Consider the following 7651-nt stretch of genomic DNA (forward strand, 5'->3'; position numbering starts at 1 on the left):
CCCATCCAGCTCCCTGCTGAAGACGGCCCAAGTGCTTGGACCCCTGCACTCACATGGGAGACACAGATGCAGCTCCAGGCTCCTGGCTTTGGCCTGGGCCAGCCCCAACCATTGCAGCCTGTTGGGAGTGAACAAACAGATGGAAGATCTCTCTCTCTCCCTCTCTCTCTCTGCCTTACAAATAACATAATAATTTTTTTAAATGTCTGGCAGTTCCTCAACAAGTTAAACACAGAGTTACCAGCAATTCTACTCCTCAGTATATACCCAAAAGGATTGAGAACAGATGGTCAAACACACGTCCACAGATATTCCTAGTCACTATTTACAACTGCCAAAAGGCTGAACCCAGCTCAAGGGCCAATCAGCTCAGGAATGGATGGACAAAATGTGAGCTCTCCATACAGTGGAATATTAGTCAGCCTTAAGAAGGTATGACATACAGACTGCTACAGCTCAGATGAACTTGAAAACATGATGCCAAGTGAAAGAAGCCAGGTTCCATTGACATGAAACAGCCGGAATAGGCAAAGCCTTACAAACAGGAAGCAGACTGTGGGGCGCAATGGGAAGCAAACACGAATGAGTTCAGGGTTTCGGTTTCTCAGTCCAGGTCTCCCCCATGGGCGTCAAAGACCGGGGTGAACCTGAGCCATCATCCGCTGCCTCCCAGGGTGGGCATAGCAGGGAGCAGGAAGTGGAGGAGCCGGGGTTCGAACCGGCAGTCCCGCTTGAGTGCCATGCTGGATCCTAGTCCTAACCACTGTGCCGAAGGTCCCGCGCTGGATGGCGGCTTCTGTACTTAGAACAACAGAACCTCACAGCTGCCGGCGGGGAGAGTACTGAGAGGGAGCAGGGTTGGGGTTGGGTACCAGGGCTTGGAGCGGGGGCACAGTGGTGAGGACAGAGGTGGGCAGACCCGAGGGCTTGGTGTCGGTGGGATGCGCACTCATTCAAAGTCAACGACACCCTGCAGCCGCACGTACCCGGTTGCCCTGGTCACTTGCGGGGGTGTCGAAGGAGAAAGCCTGGGTCCTCCGTGCCAGCCCACGACCCTGCCTTCCATCTGACCTCTCCCTGGCTGGGGTCCCTCCATTTCCCCGTGCCTCGGCGTCTGCCCCCCAGCGTGGGTCCCTGTGCACAGCTTGGGAAGACAACAAGCCTATGGGACAGCACTACCTGTCCTGGTTGTCTCTCGGGATTCTTGGAGACCCAAACGAGCCGTCCGTCTTTCCAGGGCACCCCGAGGGCAGCAGCCCTGCTGCTGATGAGAGGGGGCGAGTCCCTTGCACCCACAGTCCGAAAGCCCGGGACTGGGAGATGCCCCGCCCCTCTCCAGCGCAGGCCCCGCCCCCAGTGCTAGCGCAGGCCACGCCCCCTCGGCGCCCCGCTGCCCGGGTCGGAGGCTCCCACCCGCGGTAAGCACCCGGTACCCGGAAGGGGCGAGGAGGCGCTTGGTGGGGTGGCGTGGGCTCTGGCCCAGGGGAGACCCCGGGGCCACGGGCGGGGGCGGGCCCCCCTCTGCGCTCAGCCCCCCGCGGCCCCGGCTTTGGCATACTGTAAGTGCTCATTCCACGCGTGCGCCGGCTCGCGCGCGCTCCATTTGTCTCTCTGCCCTCCGGCTGCCAGGCGCTTCCGCCTGCCGTGGGCCTCGGAGCAGGCGCCTGCGTAGGAGGGCGCTTCCCGGCCGCTGCCGGGCGACCCCCAGCCGGGGGCCAAGGGCGGCCTGGCGCGGGGGCCGAGGCCGGGGCGCGGGGGGCGCCAGCTCGCATCCCCTGCGTTTGTCCAATAAAGGGAACTTTCCGCTCGTATCTCAAACAACAAAACCCAAGACCAAAAGAGAAATGCATTTAAAGAGACCGGCTCCTAGGCACCCGATCGCGGGCGTCGCCGTGCGCGAGCGAAGCGCAGCCCCGCACACACACGCACGCGCGCGCGCGCCCCTCCCGCGCTGTCCCGCGCGCTGCGGCTAGGACGAGACGACCCCTCCCCCCGGCGCCCCCTCCCCTTGGCTGTGCCCCCCCCCCCCCCCCCCGGCTCCCGGAAGGAGCCTGGCGGTGCCTCGCCCGGGCCGCGTGGGGGCGGTGGGGGAGGGTCGTGGTCGTGGGGCGAAGGCCGGGAAGAACAAGTTAGATCATCAGAGGGATGGAGGCATTGCGTTCGCCTTCTGCGTGCGCCCGGCTTGCTGTCTGTCGGGAATTCGCCGTCCTCCGACCCCCGCCCCGCGCCCCGCGCCTCCGTCCCCTCGCCCCCTCCGTTTGCGGGTGCGCTGGAACTTGAGCGGGATATGATGAACGATCACCTGCCACGGCTTGTTTATTATAATGCAGGCAATCAATTACACATCCCCAACGCTGGCCGGCCCGGAGGAAATTGATATGCCCAGCACAAACCAATGTGAAAATGGAATCTCATTTGCCAAATGTCTCTCTCCCGGTACAGCACGGTGATTAGGCTCTACGTGTGTTCCCACAGTCGTGTACGACCCACAGTGCCATCATTTACTGCCTGGCTCGGCCGCCGCACTCCCGGGCAGCCTTTATGGTGCCACGCGGGCCTGCGCAGGACGAGGCCCAGGGCGTGGGGGGGGGGGGGAGGTGAGGGGGGGGTCTGTCGGGGATGTCGACACAGTGGGTGAGCAGGGCCACCTCCCCAGGCATCGGCTTCCCCTGGGGCAGAGCGGGGCAGCTGCTGGAGCTTGCGTCCTGGTCCTGCTGCTGTGCAATTGCGTGCAGCAGGGACTCGGTCTTCTCATCTGGAAAATGGGCTTTCTTTTTGCAGGAACACCGTGATGGCTGGGGTGTCATCAGCGGTGCTGATGAATGTTGGTCCTCACGGCTTCAGAAAGCCCCTGGCAGAGACGAGAGCCGGATTCCCGCTCTGTATCCCAGGCTTCTGCAATGCCGGCTTTCTGAGACCTGCCCGTTTTCCCTCCTGGAGGGGTTTCCCACTTGTGTTTGCTCTGCGCTGTCCTGCAGTGCGGCTCAGGGTAAATAAATGGCCGCCCTGCCCTGCCCTGCTTCTGCCTTGGACTCCCGGGCGTGTGACCTCACAGCAGCCAGTCTTCCCCAGGTCTGGGGTTACCCCCCCCCCCGGGGGTGGGGCAAGGAGATGAGTCCTGAGCGCCTGGCGTGGTGTTGGTGGGGTGCAGTGATAGGGCTGTGGGGGCCCCCAGACCTCACGACCCACGTTTGCACCCCCACCACCCATGGCATCCAGCGGGAACTGGGTGAGCAAGGGGCAGGCTCAGGCTCTGCCTGTGTCCCGCTGCTCATGTCTTTTCCTACAGATGTTTCTGTGCGGCGGCTCCCTGCCTCCCTAGAAGGGGAGCCCCCAAAAGCAAACTGGGTGTGGGCTCCCCGCCGCACCCCCCACACCCACCTCTGCTCAGCACATCCTTGGCGCCTTCGTGAACGAATGCATGGGGTGACGAAGCAGGCTGCTAGGGTCACCTTTGCCCTGTGGAAGGCGCTGTGGCATAGCGGTTAAAGCCACCGCCTGCACCGGTTCAGGTCCCGGCTGCTCCACTTCCGATCCAGCTCTCTGCTATGGCCTGGGAAAGCAGTAGAGGATGGCCCAAGTCCTTGGGCCCCTGCACCTACGTGGGAGACCGAAGGAAGCTCCTGGCTCCTGGCTTTGAATTGGCGCAGCTTCAGCCATTGCAGCCATTTGGGGAGTGAACCAGCGGAAGGAAGACCTCTCTCTCTGCCTCTGCCTCTCAAATATAATAAATATTTTTTAGAAAAGAAAGAAAGGGTGTTTGCAAGTACAGGTGCTGCTCAGGTGACATTCCAAGTGCCCCCAGCATAAACTTTTGCCAGTGGAACCATCCCGAGCCGGGGACCATCCGTCTGTTCCTCCTGCTCCCCGGGCAGCAGGTGATGCCATGGGTACCCAGCCCTGCCTGGCGTTGTGCACACACCGTGCACTCAGACCATGTGGAATGGAGGTGCCCACATATCTGTCTGCCCAGAACACCTGCTTACCCCACAGCTCAACATCCCTGGACTGAGCGCCCAGCCACGCGGTGGCCCATGCCTGTGGGGGTCCCCCAAAGGCCCCGTGCAGTGCTGGCCTCAGAACAGGTGGCTTTACGGAGAGGGCGTTCAGCCTGGTGGTTAAGATGCCTGGGTCCCACACGGGGGTCCTGGGACTGATACCCGGCTCTGGCTCTGACTCCTCTGCCCAGCAGGGCAGACCTGGGATGCAGCAATGAAGCTCACGTTAATTAGGTTCCTTCCACCCCGTGGGATTCCTGGATTGCGTTCTGAGCTCTGTGAAGCATTTGGGAAGTGAACCAGTCGATGGGGAGGATCTCTCTCTCTCTCTCTCTCTCCCCCAACCCCTCACCCATACAACTTAAAAAAGTGTAGTAGAACCAGGTGCTCTTCAGTTTATCAATCAATCAATCAGGATGATGCATGGAATACAAGTTAGAATTCCATTGACACAGCGGGGGTCAGGAAAAGAAGCGATTCAAGTTCATGTTTGCAGGGTGAACCGGGAGGGATGCATCGCGTGTATCCGGATGAAAAGACTTCTTTCTATAAATGTGAATGAGGGTGGCAGCCACGCAGGCCGCTCCCTCGCTCGGATTTCTGTCCGACTCACAGACCTTTTTTTCCCTGGCCGAGCTGGTGCAGCCCGGCCAACACCAGCCTCGCCACACAGAGGGGCTGCCAGGGCCAGCGCTGTGAAGTCCTGGGTGGAAAGCAGCCCATGTTTGCCATAGAGGTGACCGCTGAGGCTTGGCGAACAATGGGAAATGAAACATTTGAGTGGCTGCAAAAAAAAAAAAAAAAAAATTCCGTGGGAAATCCCCCCCTCTGGTGGCACTTTTGTCCGATGGCTGTGATTTCAAGGGTTCTTAAGCCCGCAGTGGCGTTCCCGAACAGTCCCCAGGACAGCCCTCCTGGGCCACTCTGCGGGTGAGAGCCAGGGACGGGGCTGGCCCCGCGAGCGAGGCTGGCTGCGAGCTCTCTTTTGCTATGTAGTGGTGGAGCCTGGGCCTCCGAGCCTTCTGCTCCTAAGATAACCAGGGGTCAGGTGGTCTTGCCTTGGCCTTAAGAGACGGAGGGGCTTTGCTCAGGCTCGGCCCCGGCTGCAGAGCTGTGGGAACCCAGCCACTTGCAAACACCCGCTCCCCATCACAGAAAACTGCAATAGAGGGGCCTCACTCGCACCCCTGGTGTGTCCTGGCTGACGCGTGGCCTCCTGCTTTCTCCGTTTTGTGATTTTAACGGGGCATACATGTGGCCTTCCACCCTCATTTAGAGAACAAGGTGTACCGATATTAACCAATCCTTGTTTTGCACTCCTTAAAGCTAACAAATATTCGAACGTGCTAATTCAAGGTGGCTAACGTCCTGCAGCTGCTGACATGACACGTGTTCATAGACCTCTGACACCTGTCATAGACCTGACACCTGATATCTACCTAGATATCCAGAGACGCCTGAGAGACGAGGAAACAGAAACTTACTGTTCGGTAACTCGCCCATGTGTATTGATCATGAGGTTTGGTTGCAAAGTGACCAAGTCCCAGCTTCGGTGGACTTGAGCCAGACTGGAAAGGTACTGGATTATTCGGCTGAGCAGCAGGGGCTTTGAAAGCTTCAGGCACGGCTGGATCCAGGCCTGCAATTCTGTCTCCAGGAATCTGCCTCTGTGATCTCCTGGGCTCTGTGGTCCCCTGTGTTGGCCTCATGTGCAGACTGGCTCGCTCCACCTGTCTTAAGTCTTCCCAGGGTCAAACCCAGCCTTTCTCCTGATGGCTTTGGTAAAAGTCCTGGGGACAGGGCCAGCGAGCTGTGGTCATCTCAGCTCCCCCTTGTTTAACCGGTGGTGATTCTGCACCAGGGGATGGAAGGAGCCGAGGGCCCAGGCTCCAGTCACAGCCAAAACCAAGTCAAACCCCACGGTCAGAGTGAGAATGAGCTGCCCCCCCACCCAAAAAAAAGCCAGGGTGCTCTTGTCACAAAGGGGAGGACAGGCCTGCCCTACAGCTTTGCCTGGTGCCTGGTCTTCCTGCTTGGGGCCACCTCGGGATCCCTCCTGCCCCAGCTCCATCTCTGCCTCCAGTCCCACCTCTGCTGCACGAACTTAGTCCAGTTGTTGGAGCTTGCACATCGTGCCTCCTGGACGCTGCTGGTCCTCTGGTGGGGCCCTGTGGCTATGGGACGCCCCGTCCAACCAGCCCACAGTTCTTGTGTCCATTTGTATATTCAGTTCCCATCTACACTTGCTGTTTTATTTACTCAAAAGGCACACACTCACACATACGCACACATGCACACACACAGCTCCCATCAGCTGGTTCACTCTCCAGATGCCTGTAATGACGGGGGCTGGGCCAGCCCAGAGCTCCAACCGGGATTCCCACAGGTTGGCAGGGATCCCGCCCCCTGAGCCATCGCTGGCACCTGAACCCAGGCACTCTGATACGGGCTGTGTCAAATGCCTCACCCCAGGCCCCCATGCACATTTATTTAAACAGAGCACTCCCCAGCTTGAAACCAGTGACCTTTCTGGAGCCTCTGTCTTCCCACCCGTTCACAGAACAGCTCAGAAAGAGGCAGGGACTGGACCAAGGCCATGCGGCCACATAGTGCCTCCCAGGTCTGCGACACCGCAGCTCTGGATCTCCACCGGCTGCCCTTTGCACCTGCAGTCTCACAAATGGATCTTCCCTCCCCTGGGTCACTCCTCAATTGGCTACAACAGGCAGGGCTCAGCCAGGCCCAATCCAGGAGCCAGGAGCTTCCTCAGGGCCTCCCACGTGGGGGCAGGAGCCCAAGCACTTGGGCCAGCCTTCTGTGCCTTCCCAGACACATCGGCAGGAAGCTGGATCATAAGTGGAGCAGCTGGGGCTCGAGCCAGGCTGCCTGATGGGAGACACCGACGTGGCAAGCCGGGGCCTGACCCGCTGTGCCACAATGCCGGTGAGAAGGCGCTCCTAATGACGTTACTGCACTTGACATGCGGCGAGCACTTTGCAGAACATTGCAGGTTGTGGGCAGATCCTGTACAAGGACAGAAAGTTTCTACCCACTTCAGGCCCTTTTTTTCTGTTTCACGGGGCCTCCAGCTGAGCCTGTCTTTTCCTTTCTCTCTCTCCCTCCCTCCTTCCCTCTCTCTCTCTCTGGTGTCTTCACACACAGAGGGGATCACAGGGAGCGAACTGCTGTATTAGCATGTGGGCACGGCTCATATACTGCCCATGCAACGCAGGTGAGTCAGGTGAGGAGAGGCACCGGTCTCGTTACCGAGCCTCGTTACGTGGCGGCGGCTTATTGAATTAGCGTGAATTCTCAACGTCTTCCACTTGGACCGCCTCCAGGCCCACCAGCTGGTGCACTCAATGCAGCTCAGCTCACCCTAACTCAATTAACTAAGCCGGGCTGAGCCGGGCTGAGCTGAGCTCAACAAGCATTTTTCAAGCACTGAGCTGGCTGCCGGGGAAAAAAATAACAAAGGAGGCAAGACGCTCACTTGGCCCCTAGCTGACTGTCTTGCGCCCGCGGCAGATAATACGGTACCGTATTTTCCAAGCGCTGCCTGCATGGTTTGCACCATGTCTGCAGTTCCCGCGTGCTATCATGTACTTCGTGTTTTTATTTAGAGCGTGCATGTATTTCTTCAGACTTAATTT

At 59.2% G+C, this 7651-nt stretch overlaps 1 long non-coding RNA gene across 4 annotated transcripts; it reads left to right on the forward strand.

Annotated features, from left to right (window-relative positions):
• The first annotated feature begins 1367 nt into the window (after positions 1 to 1367).
• Positions 1368 to 3727, forward strand: LOC133752135 (uncharacterized). 4 transcript variants are annotated; one of them, XR_009864892.1, is made up of 5 exons: positions 1368 to 1418; positions 2331 to 2436; positions 2782 to 2989; positions 3290 to 3426; positions 3513 to 3727. It is a non-coding gene; the product is annotated as an uncharacterized LOC133752135 (long non-coding RNA). The 4 variants fall into 4 exon arrangements; XR_009864891.1 differs by having other exon boundaries at positions 2331 to 2446; positions 2782 to 3426; XR_009864889.1 differs by having other exon boundaries at positions 2782 to 3426.
• The last annotated feature ends 3924 nt before the right edge of the window (positions 3728 to 7651 follow it).

This window comes from Lepus europaeus, chromosome 23, assembly GCF_033115175.1.
Source record: "Lepus europaeus isolate LE1 chromosome 23, mLepTim1.pri, whole genome shotgun sequence".
NCBI lineage: Eukaryota > Metazoa > Chordata > Mammalia > Lagomorpha > Leporidae > Lepus > Lepus europaeus.